A 20891-nucleotide genomic window follows, 5' to 3' on the forward strand; every position below is an offset into this window, starting at 1 on the left:
TGATGAAACTGAGTCTCCAAGCAAGGCAGGAACTTGTGTAAGAAAACCAGGAGCTCGGCCTTCTAGCCCAGGGCTGTTTTCAGGGAGATGGGAAGCCTGATCTTCCCAGCCCACTCCCAGCTCCCACCCTGCACAGGACCCCCTGGGGCTTCCCCACTTCCCTGCTGGTGGCTGGTTCCTGCCAGAGGAATCCAGGGACATTCCTGCCATTGACCCCGACCCTGAATATTTTGTAAGAAGGGAATGGTCTGCAACTTTGGGCCCAACATGAAGGACATTAGTAGGTGTTAGAAAAATAGTAACGTGTGTAATGAAGTCTTGGAATCTCGCGGGCCGGAGATCTTCATTTCACTCTCTGACAATCCCGTAGCTAACAAATCAAAGAGGGTGGCCAGGGCTAGAAGGGCTGCATGGAAATACCAGGAGGCCAGGGAGGGACTACAATGGCCCTTGGCCTCTCCTCCTTATCTCTGGCTTCCTGAGCTTTCTGAGTGGGATAACTTGCTCTACCAGGCAGACCTAGAATCTGGGATAGCCCCAGGAGGGGAGAGTCAGGGTTCTGGACGGACAGATCAGCCTCAGGCTCTCCACCAGTGGATACACCCTCCCCTCGAAGCCTCCTCTCGAACCTTCATCAGCTCTGAACTATATTCCCAGCTGACCAAGCCTCCCCCTGTCCCTTTTCACTATAAGCCTGAGTCCTCGAGGCAGGGATTTGGGCCCAGAGAGCAGAAGAGACTTGTCTAGAAGCTCACCTTAAATTCTCTCTGTCTCCAAGCCCCAACATGTTTGGTCTGTGCCTCAAAGGTACATTTACAATCTTCTCGTGTGGGCATTTGAATTCCATCCCACTGGCCCACCCAGAATCCGAGCTCGGGGAAGGCAAGGCCTTTGGGCTGGGCCTAATTTTTGCATGCCAGAACGCTAGCTCAGGGCCCGGCCACAGAAGGCAAGAAGAAAGTGGGGAGCAGAGGGGAGGTGGGATGCCTCCTGAATGAGGCAGGCGGCCTCGTTCAGGACCCGTGATCTTGACCTGATGCAGCCACCGGACGATGCGAAGGGCCCCCCAGCTGATGTTTATTTGAGCACCTCCCATCAGCTCCGCATAGACCCTGAAGTGACAGCCGAGAACAATGCAAAGTCCCCATTCTCGTGGCCCTTCCTTGCCAGAACGTTCCAAGGCCACAGCAGGTGGGATTTGGGGATGCAAGTGACAGAACCCATAGGGGACGAGCTTAACCCAAAATGGAAAACTTATCAATCGACTCCAGTGACCTAAGTGGAGGCCAGGCAGGGGGGAGGCACTGGCCTCTCGGCCCTCCGGGGGCAGGGCTCGGCACGCCTCTGGCTCTGCTGCCTGTCCCTGCCTCCCTCCGCGGGCCAGCCCTGTTTGCTTTCACCGCGGACCTCTCTCTCCCCCGGGAAGCTTCAGGCTCACCTCTTCGAACTCCGGCACCAGAACACAGAAGAAGTTTTGTTCTCCCCACTCTAGATGGTAAAGCCCCCAGGGAAGGATTGTGATAGGCCTCATCTGTGTCCGGTGACTACCACTTGGCCCAGTCCTGATGGCCGGAGAATTGGGTCCATTAGAAGAAGCAAGGTGTAGGGCGGACCGACTGTCTACCACCCACGGATGCAACTGAGTTTGTGGCTCCCATGGGCTCTGCAGAGGAAGGTGTCTTTGTCCATCCCGGCTGCTGCCACGAAAACATCAGAGACTAAAAGGCTGATACACCACAGAAACTCATTTCTCATAGTTCTGGAGGCTGGGAAGGCCAAGGTCAAGGCTCCGCCAGATTTGGTGTCCGGTGAGAGCTCTCTTCCTAGTTCATAACCCCCCTTCCTGATGACAGAAAGGGACAAGGGAGCTCCCTGGGGGCTCTTTTATGAGAACACTAGTCCCATTCAAAGGGCTCTAATCACCTCCCTAAGGCCCCACCTCCCAACACCATTACAAACCGGGCGTTAGGATGTGACACACAAATTTAGGGGGGGACACAGACATTCAGATCACAGCAGAAGCCAAAAAGAAAGAGCAAGTACGAGGGAACCCGTCTCGCTCCCACTCGGATCAGTACCCCAGGGCTGTTCATGTTCACATAGGAAGGCTTAGAGGAACGATATCACCCACCCAGATGGGTGCCCTAAAGCACCCCTGAGAAGCTGGAAATAGGAGCTGTGATTATCCTATTTACTGAGTGCTGGACACTCTCTAAATATCAGGGAGGAATTGCTTCCCTACCCCCGAAGTTTCCTTTGAGGGTGTGGGGTGCCTATTGACTTCCTGCTCCCCATCCCACTTCTTCCCCGGGGAGGAGAATGGGCTGCCTGAATTGGTAGAGTTTGGAGAAGGAAGTGATCGTGCCCAGCTCTGTCCCTTCTGGGCAAGCTCCTTTCCAATCGGCCGTCCACAGAGAGGTTCCAACTCCAGCAAGAGTCCGTGTCCACTCCGTTCTGAACATGGGAGGAGAAGAGAATGTATTTATTGGCCTCCCCAGACCCCCAGCGACACGTTCATTGTCCTTACCCAACAATTCAGCAGGGTGAGTCTTGTTACTGTTGTTCCCATGTTAAGGACAGGGACACAGAGACTAAGACCCCCCCCCCTCCCGCCCACCCACCGGTCAGGGACAGGGCCGGGGCTCAGAAGCTGGTGTCCCAGGCATATAGCCAGTGTCTCGGGCCTCGCTAGAGCTCAGGCTTGGTGACTCCAGGTGTAGTGCTCTCTCTGGGGCCCCAGGTCATCTCCATTCACAGAACAGGCCTCAGAGAAGGCCCTCAGGGGTGTCACCACCGCCTTCTGGAAGCTTGTAGTGAAAAACAGACACGTCAAGGGAGCTCTCAGGAGAACAGGACTGCAGGAGATGCCATGTTCAGCCTTGTGTGAAAACGGGCTTCCGTTTTCATGACCCTATGTACTTCCCAGGGTTAGTATGTGAGCCTTCCGTATGAAAGTTGACATAGAATGCTGAGAACCAGGCATGGATGGCGTGCAGAAAATGCTCGATGACCGTCTGCGTGACCTTAGACCAGCCGCCTGCCCTGTGTGAGCCGCGGCTCCTTCACCTCTGTCACGGCCGCGGTGGTGGCAAGCTAGTGCATGAGGCGGTCACAGGAGGGCCTTAGGAGAAGGGCACGGAGAACTTCTGCAACGTGTCCAGCTCGGGGCAACAGCAGAGGGCTGGGATTCTCTCTGCCACCCTCCGGGAGCCCCAGCGAACGCTCCCTGATTCCTGACCCTAAGCCTGTAGTGGCCTGACTCACGGAGGGCCAGATGGCCGCAGCCCGGCGTGAAAAGGTGATTCTGGAGGACGGAACCCTGTGCCCTGGGCTTGGTACTTTGTGTCACCATTCCTCGGCCTGGGCACACCAGCTCCCCACCGCCCCCCATCCCCCGTTTCCCCAAACCAGTGCAGGACACGGCGCAGGGGAGGGCCTGCGTGAACAGCTGTGCAGGGAGAACACGAGTGAGCATGTCCTTAAGTTCGAACCACTAATATTTACGGAGATTCCCCCCGACCCAGGCGTTATGAATTGCAAAGGGAGTAGAAATTGTCCCCTTCCTGTCCTCATGGAGCCTCCCGTCCACAGAGACGCAGGATTGCTCATGGAGGCCCTGGGGGCGGTGGCACAGAGTTCAGGTTTTACCTTAAATTTCACTGAAAGCTGTAAGGAGTTTTCTGCAGGGAGAGACGTAACCTGAGGGGCATTTCGGCTGCTCTGGCTGTTGCCTAGAAGGAGGGTGGAAGGCAGAGCCCGTGCCGTAGCTGCTCCAGGTGTCCAGATGCTGGGCTGTGGCGGCTGAGACCAGGGTGGTGGCTGTGCAGTTGAGGGGCGCAGGTGTCCACACCATGTGATTCTCCATCGGGGCCCAAAGGTGAGAGGAAGAAAGGAATTTCTCCTGAGCAGCGGGGTGGATGGTGGCGGTGTTTCTGGAGAGGAGAAATGGGCGGAGCTGAGCAGGGGACCTGGGGAGATGGGCTTCGCCTGGGGACGCACAGGCAGGGGTGTTGGGGGCAGCCGGGTACCCGGGCTGGCGCTCAGCGGTGAGGGCCGGAGGGCGAGGGAACAGAACGGGGGGCAGATGGTCGAGTGGGTTGTTGCTACAGCTGCTTGGAAGCAGCTCTTCGGGGTCCCTAGGTGATGGGACCCCACATTGGGAGACCCGGCTGGCCCCGCCCCCCACCTTCCTGCAGTTTGGGGGACAGAGGAAGCTCGGGCAGGAAGAGGGAATGGAGGCAGCGTGGGCCGACTCCGGAGAGGACAGAAGGACAGAGAAGTGGGGGAGAGAGTGCGGCCTGGACACCCCTTCCTCTGTCTGTTGTCACGGCTGCCCAGGCCAAACAGAGTCACTGGCCACCTCCACCTCCAGGGGAGGCCAACTTGCCATCAGGGACAGGTATGGAACTCGGTAACCAGGTCCTGGCCCCAGGGACCCTCCTCTCTGTCACCTTCCCTCCTACTGAATGCTCAGCCTTCCTCTGCTGTCCATGACCCCAGACAGCCGGCAGTTTCCAGTCCCCGCACTAGACGGTGAGGAGTTGAGGACACGCAGTGTCTAGGCAACTCCTCCATCTTTCAAGCTTCCGGCGGTGCACACTGGGTGCTTAATCAACATACTGGGTGCATTGAATTAAAAGTGCTTGATTCAGGGGCGCCTGGGTGGCTCCGTCGGTTAAGCATCTCCCCCCCATCCCCCGCTCAGGTCATGATCCCAGGGTCCTAGGATCGAGCCCCTCATCAGGCTCCCTGATCATCGGGAGGCCTGTTTCTCTCTCTCCTCTGCCCCTCCCCCTTGCCCGTGCTCCCTCTCTCTCAAATAAATAAAATCTTTAAAAAAAAAAAAGTGCTTGATTTGTATTTCTCAAGCTAGGATTGAGATCTCTCTGTCTCTGTCTCTGTGAGGAGATGCTCAGGGTAGAGGTAGGGGGAATTCTTCAGGAGACCTAACCCTGCTCTTGATGATTGAGGGAGTGTTCTCTCCCCAGGTTCCAGACAGCAAAAGGCACCAGCCAGGTTGTCCCCAGCGGCCTCTCTCCCGATCAGTCAGCCACGGCTGGCGAGAAGAGCAGGGACCTTTCCTTGGGCACTCACGGTGTGGCGGGCACTGGGGGTGGGGCACAGGCACGTCACCTGCATTAATCATGTCAGCCACTTCCCTCAGCATCCCCAGGACGTGGTTCGGGGGTACATCCAGAAGGTCTCAAGAAGGGCACTCAAGAGGGCCAAGTGATTTCCCAAGGACGTTCAGCAAGGTCAAGGTGGGCTTGCCTGCCTCAGGGTCTCTGCTCCTGGTCCCTGTGCCTCCAGGCTCTCAGAAGTGACTCTGCAGAGGAACCTTGGCAGAAGCCAGAGGCTCACAAGAGGAAGCGGCTTGACTCAGTGACTCCACTCCCTGGTACCCCCAGCCCTCGCCCAGGTGCACAGAGTTCTCTCCTCTGTGACTCCCCACCACCCCAGCCTGGGAGCCAAAGGCAGAGAGTCTCTCACCCAGAGACAGAGAGACACAACCCTCACAGCATTGCCAGTAACGGTTTACCCACTTGGCTTCCTGTTAGGTTTTTTTCTTCCTTCCCCGTAGGGGTGTCTCTTATCTTAAGCCTCTTAGGGGGGGCTGTGCTGGGCTGTTTACCATTTGGTGACAGTTGGTGCCAGAACCAGCCTCTTGCGGAGAATGAGGAGGGGGAAAAGCAAGCCCAGGTGGGCCCTGGGTCCAGACTGGATGGGATAAGCAGTCCCCATACAGTCAATGTCAAAGGTGTGTCCAGCTGTCCTGCCAGAGTCAGGCTCTGTCTTCCAGACAGGGACAGTTGGGGCAGGTGGAAGTGATTCAGTTCGCCCCAAGCTCCCTCCAGCTGTGGGGAAGAGGCTGGGGGGGTTGCAGATAACCCCCCAGAAGGGTAACCAAGACGTAGTTGGGTCTGCTGGGCTGAGAAGTTTGCTTTGGCCCCTGAATTGGGAGCTCTGGGTTCTTCATGAAAAATGCAAAGTAAGAGAATCCGTGACGGAAACTGACCCTTCGCCATTCTTTTTTTTTTTTTTTTTTTTTAAGATTTTATTTATTTATTTGACAGAGATCACAAGTAGGCAGAGACGCAGGCAGAGAGAGAGGAGGAAACAGGCTCCCCGCTGAGCAGAGAGCCCAATGCGGGGCTCGATCCCAGAACCCTGGGATCATGACCTGAGCCGAAGGCAGAGGCTTTAGCCCACTGAGCCACCCAGGCGCCCCACCCTTCGCCATTTTTTCACTTCCAGCAATCTTCCAGCAAAGAGGTCTTGATGCCCCGTGGTGTGAGCTCTGTCTGACCTGGTGGTCCTGTTCTAAAGAGAATCTCGCATCCTCCTAGGGAACCGCGAAGGTATAGCCCAGCCCTGGGCCTTGGGCCCCACACCACCCTGGGCCCCACCTTGCCCGTGTCAACCTGCCCAGAACGCTTGGCTGTGTAGGACCCTGTCCATACCTGCTCATCCCCACCCTGCCAGGCCCCAAAGCCCCAACCTCAGCTGTACCCAAGGTCCAAGTTCAAGGCTGACCCCATCTGACTAATCCTGAACCTCTCTGTCGGCTCCTCTCAACCTGTGCCATGTCTGGGCCACTTAAGGAACAGAGGCACAGAGTGAACAGAGAGGGAGAGCTCGCTTGGATTCAATCAGGAGAAATGATCCTACAGCAGCCGGGCACAGAGGCATAGCCTGAGGCTGGACTGACCAAACTCTGACCAGTAATGGCAAAAGAAACTCTCTTACCTATTATCCAGAAACCGAGTCCTACAGCCAGGTGAGGCTCAGAGAACCAGAGCCTTGGATCCCTGACTTATAGTGGAGATGCCACAAAACACAGGCAAATGGTCTAAATGGAATCCCACCCAGCCTAGGTGATCTAGGAAGGAAGTTGGCGCTGAAGAGGGCCGAGCCATCTCTCAGACACTGCCTCCGGTCATGGTCACGTTCAAGGTCAAGTGTACCGGAAAAAAGCAACACCTGAGGAGGAAGGAGAAATCGTGAGAACCCCAGCTGGCCGTCTTCATGGCTGTCCCCAGCACCTGGCTGCCTCCCCTCCCCATACAGGCTGAGTAGCACTGCCCCAAAGCTGCTCGAAGGAGGGCTGGGAAACCAGGGCAAGAAGGAGACAACAGCAAGGGCAGGGAGATTGGCGATCACAGACCACCACGGTGAAGACACACATGGGGACCGCATGTGTCCAGGGCTGTGGGTTACATGGAAACACCGAAGGGAAACTGACATGTGTGCAAGCCTCTGAAGTTATCCGTTCCCCATTCATTCCTTCAACAAATATCTATCGAGCTGCTCCTAGGTATGTAGTCTAGGACAGAGATAAGAGTGTAGACTCTTGGACCAAATGGCCCGAGTTCAATCCCTGCTCTGTTTCTTTTTAAAATTGTTTTCTAATTGTGGTAACACACACACACAACACAGCACTTACCATCTTTACCGTGTTTAAGTGCACACTTGACCGTGATCCGTGCAGAGGGACTGTCTGAGCTTCTGGCTCCATCTAACAATATTTTCCCAGTGCTTTCTGTCTCCTCATGGGCACGGGGACATAATGACATGGGCAGAAATCCTGGCCCTTGAGATTGCACCAGTTGTGTCTCTCCTGGGCAAAGTGAGGTCGTGTGTGTGTGTGTGTGTGTGTGTGTGTGTAGGGGGTCCCCAGGGAAGAGAGTCCCTACGCTTCCCCTCAGTCTGCCTCCCTTTGAACATTGAGAAACTCAGGGACTCTTCTGGAAGCCTGAGTCAGCCTACAATGTGCTTTTACCCTGGAGTCAGGCGGGAATCCTGGGATGTGAGGGTGGGGAAGCTTGGGGGGGGGGGCTCAAAGCGCCAGGGGCAGGGGGAGGCAGAAGGCTGGACCATTGGGGAAGAAATCCCAGGGGAAAGGTGGACAGGTGGTGGGTATCAGGACAAAAGGGGCTCCACGGGGGATAGGAATGTTTGGGGCCTGTTTGGGGAGGGAGGGGTGTGTTGAAGACCCCAGAGGTTAGAATGGCCGGGGAAGGAGAAGGTTGCAGTCGGGGAGCTCACCCCTAACCCTGAGGAGCAAAGGCCCCTCTCACTCCCCTGCCCCAGCCAAGCTGAGACTGCTCAGGAAGGTGGATCTGGCCCAGCTCAGGAGACAAACGCTCACCCAGAAGACGTCATTGGCTCTGGAATGTAGAGACAGGGCTGGGAATGCAATGACAGCAGCCCAGGAACCCGCAGGACATCATGAGGGCTCCTCCTGTTCCCCACCCAAGGGCTGGTCCCTCTCCCTCCATCAGGGACGCGCAGAGAACGACCAATGACAAGCAAAGACTCTTGGAATGTCCCCCACCCCCAGGAAAAGCCCAGAAAAGCCAGGCCCCTCGTTGTCCAGACTGGGAAACTGAGCCTCCTCTCGGGTCCCCGCCCCGCGCTACTCCCCGCTCCGCCCGCGCCAGGCAGGGGGCGCCCTTCCCCGCCGCCGAGCCCCGCGGCCGCCCCGCGCCCGGCAGGTCCCCGAAGGAAAGCCCTCTTAAAGAGTTTTTCCTTTCGCGTGAACTCACCGCCTCCATCCAGCCGCGCGGTCTCAAAGGTGAACAGCACGTAAATGCGTTGCAGATGTGCTTCCTTCCATTTTTGGCTACCGCGGGGCGCCTGCGAGCGGCGGCGGCCGCCCCGGCGCGATCCAGGCCGCGTTTTCCGTCCCGCCCGCCAACTTTCTCAAGCTGTAGTTATTTGATAATGATTTCTTTTTTTTTCTTTCCCAAACCTCTCCCAATAATTGTTATCCACCCCGCCCGGTGCAGTTCAGGTGATGGGCACAGACTGCAGACGCCGCCTCCTCCCGGTGCCCGGCCGGCGCCCAGGAGGGTGAGAAGGCACAGCCCAGGTACTTTGTGCAAAGCCAAGGTCAAGGGTCGGTGTCTAGGTTAGCAGGGAAGAACCCCCCAGCCGCCACCATAACCTCACGAGGCTTCTCCCGACTCCTACACCAACACCAGGCCACCTCCCCAAAGCCCACTCTCCAGGGGTCCTGGCTGTCTGATGGATGACTGAACAGAGAGGGTATGCTGGGTGATGAGCACCATATTGCAAACATTTATTGGGCACCTGCTGTATGCCCAGGCCCTGAGAATGCCCTGGTCTCAAGGACAAGCAGTAACAGCGCCTGCCTCCAGGTTCCCAGTCCAGAGGAGACTGGGACCACACATCCCTTCCCTGGAAAGATGAGAGGGTTTCCAGGGCGGGATTCGGGGCCGAAGCTGCTCAGAGTGGCAGAGCCGGACAAGGTGGGCTTGGCACCCCTACCCCCCCCAACAAGGCCCCGAGGTAGAAGTTCCACACTCTCCTCCCTTAACCTTCGGTCACCACCAGTCTTGGTGGAGGTCTCTTCTAAGAAGCGATAGGGCTCAGAAAATCGGATCACATGGGTCAGGGTAGACAGGCAGAGCCCCAGACTGCTGGGGGACTCGGAAGCCACCCAAGCAGATGGCTGAGAGGCAAAGCCAGGTGTCCCTTTGGGAGTTCAACCCCCAAGGGAGGAGCCAGGTGAGCTCTTGCTTCCCTATTTGAGGGCCGCACGTGTTTCTGATGTTCAAGTACAGTGGTTTGATGGGGCCCTTTGCTGGGGGAAAGCCCAACATTCTTTGGTTAAACCTGAATGAACTCTGTTTTTACATTGATACATTTGGGGTGGAATCCTGGCAGCCAGCAGCGGGAGGGGCAGAAGGAAGAAGTGAAGGAAGGTGGAGAAGCAGCATTGGGGTGCTGAGAAGAAAGGGGTGCTGCCTTTCCATTCCCCTCACTGCTGGCTCTTCCACAAGCCCTCTCCAGCCTCTGCAAACGTGGTGCCCAGCATGTCCCCTACCCGGTGGACGGGCTCAGAGGCACAATGTGCTCAAGGGTGACCGGTCAATCCCAGCGAATCCCAGGGTAGCTGAGGGGGGCAGCATGGGGGGCATTGCACTTGCCTCTTTCACAGACCTGCCCCCCCCAAGTGGTGGGACCCCCTCTTCGAGCCTTGGAGAAACCCCCCTTTTCCTGTCTCCCTGGGTCCAGTGGAGGCCCTCACAGCCCTCCAGGAGGGGGGCTCCCAGAGCCACCTCCCCTCCTAGTCCAGTCTGGAGGAGGGGCGTCAGCTGCGGGGGCCGGAGGCCCCCTGTCTGCAAAGAAGCAGGATTTATCTCAGTGTGGGGAGGTCCGGGGCCCCAGAGTCCTAGATCATCATTAGTTCCATCAAAGAGGCGGCTGTGATCTGAAGGGGCAAAGAGCCATGGCGTCCAAATTGGAAACAGGCTGGTGGGCTACGGGGCAGGGGCCGGGCTGAGAGAGGGCTCCGGCCTCCCCCGGGGAACCCGGGACACCAGAGGAGTCCCACAGACAGTGCACAGGAAGAGGAGGAGGAGGGAAGAGAAAACATTCCACTCGGGCTCCAGGGAGGAGAGCCGAGTGAGATGGAGTGGAGCCAAGTCTGCGAGTCAAGGCGACCTCCCTAAGGGGGCGGCGAGAGAAGGCAGCCAACCCCACGCGCGACCCGAGGGCCTGCTGTGGCTCTGGCCCCGTGCCTCACGCCCGTGTGTGCCTCCTGTCGAGCCGTCCACAGGAAGAGAAAGCGCTGCCTTCGCTTTACTGATGGGGAAACTGAGGCTAACAGGGGAGAGAACAGATGTGCCCAGGGTCAGCCAGCCCAGACGCCTTGCTCTCCCAGACCTCACAACTCCCAGAAAAGGCAGAGCAGAAGGAAGAGCTGCTCCCGAGGCTCCCCACCCTCCAGTCTGGGCCCAGCCTCGAGCAGCGGCCCAAGTTTAAACTCCAGGTGTAACACTAAGCTAGAGAAGACAGAAACAGCTTCTTCTTCTTCTTCTATTTTTTTAAAGATTTATTTATTTATTTATTTGACAGATCACAAGTAAGCAGAGAAGCAGGCAGAGAGAGAGAGAAGAGGAAGCAGGCTCCCCGCTGAGCAGAAAGCCTGATGTGGGACTTGATCCCAGGACCCTGGGATCATGACCTGAGCTGAAGGCAGAGGCTTTAACCTACTGAGCCACCCAGGCGACCCCAGAAACAGCTTCTAAATACTGGAAAGTGCTGATACGCCAGACAGAAATGGAAAACATATTGGAAAGATGTCTCCTCGCTTCTAGGGCTCTTTGCTAATGAATAACTTCTTCCTAGAAGTACTCCCAGCCCCGATTCCAGAGCATGTCCTCTAAGCTCAGGCTTCCAGGGGCCTCCAGACCCCTGACCCCCATTCCCACAACAGGCCCCTGTCCAGGGGATAGAGAGCACCTGGAGGTATTCTCAGCTCTTGCAGGGCGCTGACCCGTGTGGGCGCCTGGGTGGAGCCCCGCCCGCCTTGGGCGCCAGGGCCCCACCTGGGAGCAAGGCCTCCGGCCCCAAAGGGGCCGCAAGACGTAGCCCAGAAAGGACATCAAAATGCCGTAAAGGGAGGAGCACCTGGGTGGCTCAGTGGGTTAAGCCTCTGCCTTTGGCTCAGGTGATGTTCTCAGGGTCCTGGGATCAAGCCCCACGTTGGACTCTCTGCTCAGCGGGGAGCCTGCTTCCTCTTCTCTCTCTCTCTGCCTGTCTCTCTGCCTACGTGTGATCTCTGTCTATCAAATAAATAAATATCTTATTTTAAAAATGCCATTAAGGGGAGCTAGAGCCAGAGAGTTGCTCAGGCTCCAAAGCCATCCCGAGGGAAGGGGGAGGACAGATGAGCAACGAGACTTCAGCCCGCAGGCGTTCCAGAAATTGTACGGATAACGCTAAAAAAAGGGAACACAGCCTAAACTTCCAAGAACAGGGAGCTAATTCTGTGTGACAGAATCCCCTGTCGCCGTTGCAAAAGACGCTGTGGACGCGGTTCATTGACACAGGAGCTGCGTCACAATGACACAGGATTAAATGAGATAAGTCTGGGTAAGCGTCTAACCCACGAGTAATGCAAACTCCTGACTGGTGGGTATGTGATGAGAAGCAGGAAGGAAGTTATGTAGCTGGAATGATCTCGATTCTGTAAGACAACGGAGGCACAGAAAAAGGCAGGGGGAGACATACAACGAAATACTGCTGAGTTGTGAGATGAGAGATTTGTCTGTAATCAGCGGGGTTTTTAAAATTCATTTTAATTAATTTTTCGCAGCACTTTAATTTGAAAAACTTCAAACATACAGCAAAATCGATACCTCTTCCTAGGTTCTACATATATTTTTTTTTTTTCAAGAGATTTTATGTGTTTACTTGAGAGAGAGAGCACAAGCAGTGGGGAGAGACCGAGGGGGGGGAAGCAGGCTTCCTGCTGAACAGGGAGCCTGAAGCAGGGCTCCATCGCAGGACCCTGAGATCATGACCTGAGCCCAAGTCAGATACCTAACCCACTGAGCCACCCAGATGCCCCCCACCACTAACTTTTTATTATGATTTATCATGTATCCATCTGCCTAACCTCTTCCTCTATCCGTCCATACATCGGTGTGTTTTTTTAAGGCATTTTAAGTAAATTGCAGGCCACAGTAACTTCACCCTAAATACTCTGATAACGTGAATGTCAGGAGGAACGTTGTGTGAGAGCTACCAGGAGGTTGGCAGCTGTCCTTGGCTCTCAGAGCAGCTCCCAACCCCCCACCGCACCCCCGCAGGTTCGGGGTGAGGCCAGGCCCCACTGTCTTACTCTCTGCGTGACCTTGCATCCCCGGAGTCCTATGGTTTCTCTCCACCTGAGGCAGGAATAATGAGATGGAAATAAATCTCTCTTCTGGTCATCTAAGGGCATGGGGAAGGTTACTTAAAATGAGGCCTGCCCTCACCTTGGGTTTTCTGCAGAGACAGAGATGTTGGATTTCACAAAGAAGAATATAGCGCATCTGGTTAAATTTGAATTTCAGATAAACAACACATTTTTTCTCAAGATTTTATTTTTAAGTCATCTCTACACCCAACGTGGGGCTTGAACTTGCAACCCCAGAGATCAAGCGCTGTATGCTCTACTGATTGAGCCAGCCAAGTGCCCCACTCATTTTTTTCTTCCTTTTAGTATAATGGTGTCCCCGGCAATGCTTGGGACGTGCCTATATTAAGGTAGTATCTGGTCTATATTTTTATCTGACAGCCCTATGCAAGATGGGAAAACAGAACCCCGGGGAAGGAGGCATGCCAGGAGATGGGAACTGGGTTGGGATTCTCGATACGGTGACGTCTCATTGGTGCTATCCTAGGGAAGGTATTATTCTATTGCCATTGAACTTGAAATTAAGGTTTGGGGAGTCCAGGGTCCCCACCCAGATGACAAGGTGCCCAGTTACAGGTTCAGCCTCAGCGTCTGGTCTGCAGGGAGCCCTCCCCCACCCAAGTTCATCTCTTGGAGGCCTCAGCAGATCACGTACACAGGCCCTGAAACCCACCAGTGGGGCTCTGGGATGGGGTCTGCAAGCCTACAGCTCCAGTGATCAGGGCCTGCCTCTCTGGTGGGGGTGACTTTTGAGGATCAGTTTAACCAGGACATGGGGTGCCCAGATGTTCGGCTAAACTTCATTTCTGGGTGTGTCTGGGAGGGTGTTTCTAGATGAGATTAGCATTTGAATCAGTAGACTGAGTCAAGCCCATGGAGCGCCCCAATATGGGTGGGCATCACCCAATCAGTTGATGGCACGAACGGCTTCTCTGCCTGACTGTTGAGCTGGACCTGGGTCTTCTCCAGCATTGAGACTGGAATGTACAGCACTGGCTCTGCTGGTTCGCAGGCCTTCGGGCTTGCCCTAGAACTTCACCATCGGTTCTTCTCACTCTCAGGCTAAAACTCAACAGTTTTCCTGGGCTACCAGCTTGCCAAGGGCAGATCCTGGGACTTTGCAGACCCCCATAATCACAGGATCTGATTTCTTTTTACCTGTATGTATCCTGTCGGTGCTCTTTCTCCGGAGAACTCTGTTTCTGTCTCCTCCCTCAGAGTCACACAGAATGCCCTGGGGTGCCGGAAGGAATCATGTGAGTTAACGCCCTCCAGCAGAGGCCTTAGCGGGTCACAAGTCACAGGCTGGGGCTGAGGCTCCCAGAGGTCATGGGGTGAGGTCCGTACAGCAGGACAGAGGGAGTGGGCGCTGCAGATGGAAACTACATACTCCCGAAACAGGAAACCCCGCCGAATCCTTCTGATTCCCCACACCTGCTTTCTCCCATAGCAGCCACCAGCTGGAGCCCAGGGCAGCATTCTGGAAGAAGGGGGACCCAAAATGGAAGTTTGCAGAAGGGACACTGGGCCAGTCCGGCCCGGCCACCTCGCTTTTCCTTCCAGGCTTCGGTTCGTCTTTCATTGGAATGCCGTCCGAGTGTCTGACCATTGACTTGCTTGCACGTGGCGATAACTACCCCTTCCACCGGTGGACCTAAGACAAGTCTCCGGTTCACTATTTTCCAAAAGGCTTATTTTTAAATCACCTGTGAGTGTTTTCACAAAGCAACGTGAGGATTGCTATTTTTGTCTCTCCCACAAGCACACCTCATTCCACGGAGACGGGGACAGCTAGTTTGGGGACCCATGATTTCAGGTTTCAAGGGAAAACTACGGAATCCGGGCCCACACACCTCGAAGGGCCTAGAAGGTTCTCTGTCACCCCATGGAGCTTCTTTGTGTCCTTCCTCTTGGTGCCAGGACCCACCCAGCTGTTATCAGTGTCAGCCACCAGGACCAGCCCAGGGTCCAACACAAGCCTCCTCACTTGCCACAGGGTTTGGTTAAGCCAGAGCCGAGCAGAAAGCTCTGGTTTCCACTCCACCGGTGATGGTGCAGAAGGTCCGATCCACACCAGCCCTCACTGGGAGGCTGAGCCCTGAGCTCTAGGGTCTTTCCTACATCGGGTCTGCAAATGTATCCCATCTGTCCGGCCATCGCTTCACTCACCGGTTCATTGCATTTCAACGGCTATTTAAAAATATCATTTGTTTTGCTGTGACTATGCACCGAAAAGTGTGCACGTAAGTTCAGTGATACAGTAACCAACACTTTGCAGGTCACCTGTTGTTCAGTGCTCTTCGGACAAAGGAGGGAAAAATTCACTCTGAATTTCCACGATCTCCGCCACCCCATGCCCCCCAGCATGAGTGCGTGCACACACACACACACACACACACACACACAAACCTTCTGCCCCATGCCAGAATTTTTCTTCTCTTTAATAAAGGATGGGTTGGCTCTTTTTATTTTACTTATTTATTTTTTTGTTTCGTTTTGTTTTTACTTTGAACCCCCCAAGATTAGTTTTTGGCAAGTTTCCTTTGCTCTCTACCAAACGGTTTTGAAATAGTCATCATTTCTCTAAGATGATAAACAGTGAAAGATTGCTTTTACTTCTGAAGGCAACAAGAAAACATGTCTACGGTTTCACTTTGAAGCTCATCAGGAAAAGAAAAAAAAAGAACTATAACATTTAGCACGTGTAAAGGAATTCACAATTCATCGGCCACCTGTGTGTCTGATAATCGTTTAATGCTGCCTCCAAAGTTTCAATAATCTTTGCGAGCGGCTCAATCACAGCAGATAAAGCCTGGCGACGTGTGGCCCCATGTGACTCGCGCCAGCTACCTCGGGTGCCCTCCCAACCCCCGCAACTCCGTGTGGCTTCGTCGCTCTGATTACATGTGTTTTGGGTAATCGCCAGTTTTTTTCACAGATGAATGGATGGCGTGGAACAGAGAACCTAACGCAGTGAACGCATGTCACTTTTTTTTTTCTTTCATTTTTCTGCAAAGGCTTTGACATTATAGGGTCCCACCGATGGACGTGACAGGACTCTGGAATGGTTTGGGTTCTTAGTCCTCACGCCACATGACGGGGCAGCCCAGTGTCTCCGAGTTGGTTGTTGTAGGTTTGATCACCCGTGTTAGGAATCCCGCTTTGATTGTCCGCAGATGAGGTATAGGACCCCATGTCAGTTGCCACGGGTCAGGTTTTTCAATACCAGCAGCATCTACGCGTCTCTGTAATTGACATCGTGATTGAGACCTTTTCCTACCTGAGCCTCGTGTTGGTGGGGGGCAGTGGGGGGCTCTTTCTCCAACCGACCCATGGTCCTGTCCCGTGCGTGGTATTGAATCAGGACACATTGATTTCATCTGCTGTGCCCTGTCATGTTTCAGGTTGTTTTGTTTGTTTGTTTGTTTGGTTTGGTTTGGTTTGTTTTTCCAGGTCATTTCCCTTTGAATTTGCTGACTTCTTTAGGCCTCGATGAATTCACGAGTTAGAAGCTGGCTTTCTCTCTCCTTCCAAATCGCCTTTACTCGTAGATGAAATACACTTGTCATGACTTCTTAACGGTAAACACTGTTTTCCACGGAATAAAATATGTTTAACTCTGAATTTCAGGTATGTTCTAGTTTCCTGGAGCTGTTAGGAGTGAGCAGATAATAATTTGTTAGTGACGGTTTCACAAGGAAATCAATATTTGCTACCCCCACCGCCCCGCCCCAACTCAGTGATTTTCAGGTGCGTTTTACATCCTCTGTGTTTTCAGATTTTTTGCAGAGATGTTTTTTCTTTCCTCCAAAACAGAAACCCCTTGTGCCACGAGAAGGAGTCTTCTCTGCAGGTGTATTTTGTTGGCAAACCGTGGGCACGGGTAATGAGGGGAATGTTTTTTTTTTTTTTTTTTTAAAGATTTTATTTATTTATCAGAGAGAGAGAAGGAAAGAGCAAGCACAGGCAGACAGAATGGCAGGCAGAGGCAGAGGCAGAGGGAGAAGCAGGCTTCCTGCTGAGCAAGGAGCCCGATGTGGGAGCAAGGAGCCTGATGTGAGACTCGATCCCAGGATGCTGGGATCATGACCTGAGCCGAAGGCAGCTGCTTAACCAACTGAGCCACCCACGCGTCCCGGGAATGTGTTTTATACACCTCCTTTCCCACCCCGTGCAAATGTGAGCTTTAGGAGTCTTCAGAATTTCCAGATTTGCCTTAAACTTCTCATATTATTTTTCTTTTAAAGATTTTTATTTATTTATTTGACAGACAGAAATCACAAGTAGGCAGAGAGAGAGATTGGAGGAAGCAGGCTCCCCACCGAGCAGAGAGCCTGATGCGGGGCTCGATCCCAGGACCCTGAGATCATGACCTGAGCCGAAGGCAGAGGCTTTAACCCACTGAGCCATCCAGGCGCCCCAAACTCCTCATATTATTAAAAAATAAATTTTAAGGGACACCTGGCTGGCTCAGCGGATAGAGCTTGCATTGCTTGATCTCAGGGTTGTGAGTTCAAGCCCCACGCTGGGCATAAAGCCTACTAAAAAATTAAATAAGTAAGTAGGTAAATAAATATTTTGGCGTATCCGTCACGCATCTCAAACTATGGGTGGCGACCTGACTTGAAACCATATTACTTTCTGTATCTATATCGGTGTCATTTGTATACAGTTGAATTATCAACAATAAGGAACCACTTGAAGGGCTGGATTGCACCACTCTGAGTCCATTATTAAAGACTAGGAAATGGGGGCACCTGGGTGGCTCAGTTGGTTACATCTGACTCTTGGATTTGGTTCAGGTCATGACCTCGATCTCATGAGATCAAGTGCCTGTTGGAGTCTGTGCTGAACGTGGAGTCCGCTTGGGATTTTCCCTCTCCCTCTGTCCCTCCCCTGCTCTCTCTCATGCATGTGCATGCCCCCCCCGGGGGGGTTATTTCTAAGCTTGGGGCCAGTACCCTCCGGGTCAGACTGTCCTACAGTCAAAATACTCATTGGAGCCCCATTTCGACTACCCATATGGTTTTTAGATTGGCAGAGCTGAACTCAGTAATATGAACACAGCCTCTGATTTTCACATCTTTTCCCAATAATCACACTCACCCAGAAAGAAACCATAGCTGACCAGGAGCGGTATATCCAATAACTGGAGGAGAGCGAGACGTTTGTCTTCCCAGGGACATAAAGCTGTGCGTTCGTCACCGTGAACATGGGGCTATCAGAAAGATAGAGTGGCTATCAAGAAAGAGGGCTTAGGGGCTCCTGGATGGCTCAGTGGGTTAAAGCCTCTGCCTTTGGCTCAGGTCATGATCCCAAAATCCTGGGATCGAGCCCCGCATCGGGCTCTCTGCTCAGCGGGGAGCCTGCTTCCCTCCCTCTCTGCCTGCCTCTCTGCCTACTTGTGATCTCTGTCAAATAAATAAATAAAATCTTTAAAAAAAGAAAGAAAGAAAGAGGGCGTAGCAGACAGGTCCTGCCCTTACACACGTGGTAGTGTCAGCTCTCAGTTTCTGTCGTGATGAGAAGACTGCTATTACTTGTACTACTGTGTTTCCCGCCTTGGTAGCTCATCCCACGGCTTTTGTTTGGACTCTTCTCTGTCAGGTTTCCGGCATGTCCTTCTACCTATCTCTTTGGGAGGCTGGGGTGCCTCCGTTCATTCTCTGACCCCCTGGTCTTTCGCCAAGCCCTTCCTAGCCTGCAGCCAGGCCCTGGATGCACAGAGGAACCACCCAGCCCGTGTCCTAGCTGGGAAGCTCCTAGCTTGGAGGGTAGGATGGAGGTAGACCCTTCGAAACGGTTTTTGCCTACAACCCTCTGACACCAGTTGTGTACGTTTCCTGCCCACACGGCAACGGATTCTCCAACTTTTTGGACACCAATGGGGTGTCCTACAATTCAAGTCAATTCTAACCTTAACTCCCTGGATTTAGCACGGACCCCACTAACCCAGCTCAAGGGCTCGGTCCCATAGGACCCCCCCCCCCCGCCCCACTGCAGATGTCAGGCGTCAGGATATTGGGTGCAGGGCACCTACACTTCTGTCTGACTTGGCTGCAAAGTCACGGGTTACTACGACCTCCTCCTTCACCTGGTGATATGTTAGAATGCTCAGAGGACTCGGGGAAACGCTTTACTGATTGTTCCCTCTTTACCCTAAAGAGTATTATAGGGCGCCTGGGTGGCTCAGGTGGTTAAGCGACTGCCTTCAGCTCAGGTCATGATCCTGGAGTCCCGGGATCGAGTCCCGCATCGGGCTCCCAGCTCCATGGGGAGTCTGCTTCTCTCTCTGACCTTCTCCCCTTTCATGCTCTCTCTCACGGTCTCTCTTTCTCTCAAATAAATAAATAAAATCTTTTTTAAAAAGAGTGTTATAAAGGTACAAATGAAGGTCCAAAAGAAGAGGTGCATCGAGCGAGAAGGCGGGGGTTAGGAGACGCATGGAGCCTCCCCTCCCCTGCAGGTGCAACCCCTCCCAGCACTGGTTACGGCCACCAACCGGGAAGATCTTGGAACACTCTGTGTAGGGATTATTTTTAAAATTTTTTTAAAAATTTTATTTATTGGGGCGCCTGGGTGGCTCAGTGGGTTAAGCCTCTGCCTTCGGCTCAGGTCATGATCTCAGGGTTCCGGGATCGAGCCCCACATCGGGCTCTCTGCTCTGCAAGGAGTCTGCTTCCCCCTCTCTCTCTGCCTGCCTACCTGCCTACTTGAGAACTCTGTCTGTCAAATAAATAAGTAAAAATCCTTTTTAAAAATTTTACTTATTTGACAGAGAGAGAGCGTGCAAGCAGGCAGAGCAGCAGGAAGAGGGAGAAGCAGACTCCCTGCTGAGCAAAGAGCCCAAAGCAGGACTCGATCCAGGGACGCTGGGATCATGACCTGAGCCGAAGGCAGACGCTTCACCAACTGAGCCCCCAGGCGCCCCTGGAGATTCTTATTACGGAGGCACCATTGGGTAAGTCATCGGCCACTGGTGATTAACTCAGTCTCCAGTCCCTCTCCCTTCCCAGGCCAGGGGGTGAGGAAGAGAGTTCTAATCTCATAGCTGGGTCCCCTGGCAAGCAGCCATTCGGAAGCATCAAGGGGCACACCAAAGGTCACCTCGTGAGCAGAAGCTCAGGTTGTGGATGAAGTGGCCTTGTCACGAATAGCAGAAGATGTTCCTAACTCCCCTACCTCTCGGGAAGTTCTGAAGGTTTGAGGAGCCCTGTTACAGGAACTGGGGACAGGAGCCTAGTATCTACAGGTGCCCTTTGAACAATGCACGGGTTAGGGACACCCGGTCCCTGCAGCCAATTATCTGCATATAACTTTTGACTCCCCCAAAACGTAACCAGTAGCCTCCTGTTGGATAAAAGGCTTACCGATAACGTAACGGTCGATAGGCACATATTTTGTATTTATATGTATTCTGTCCTGTATTCTTAAAATAAAGTGAGCGAGAGAAAAGGAAATGTTATCAAGAAAAATCATACGGAAGAGGGGCACTTGCGGGGCTTGGTTGGTTGAGCAGCTGACTCTTGGTTTTGGCTCGGGGCGTGATCTCAGGGTCGTGGGATCCAGCCCATGACCGGATCCCCGCTCGGTTTGGAGTCTGCTTGGGATTCCCAATCTCTCTCTGCCCCTCCCACCCACGCGCTCTCTCTCTCTGAAATTAATTAATCGATTAATTGATTAATCAATTAAGTTTTTTCAAAAGGTAGAAAAAAGAAAATCATATGGAAGAGAAAACGCAGGTACGTACTATCCTGATTTATCCCCCAAAAAACCCGCATGTAAGCGGACCCGTGCTGTTCAAACCCGTGTTGTTCAAAGGTCACCTGAACTCCTCGCCGCCTCCCGTGATACAAGGTGGTGCCTGCAAAAGACAGGTTTCTTCTGGCTCATCTCTTCTGGAGCCCCGAGGAAGGAAGAAGGAGCCACAGCTTCCCAGAAATGACTGTGGCCACCCATAATCCCCACCGACACCCTCAAAACCACACAACCCAAGGAGAAGCAATGTGCAAACTCCGTTTCAGGGGAAGTTCCCAGTCCCTCCACCCAACCTGATTTTGGCTTTCAAAGCTCTGCCAAAGAGAAGTGAGTGTGTGCCGCTGGGGTGCGGTGGGGGGCTTTCTCAGGACCTCTGGCCATCTTTGCGGGGAGAGGCAGGCTCTCTGCCAGCACTGGGAGG

This window comes from Mustela lutreola, chromosome 17 (genome assembly GCF_030435805.1).
Source record: "Mustela lutreola isolate mMusLut2 chromosome 17, mMusLut2.pri, whole genome shotgun sequence".
NCBI lineage: Eukaryota > Metazoa > Chordata > Mammalia > Carnivora > Mustelidae > Mustela > Mustela lutreola.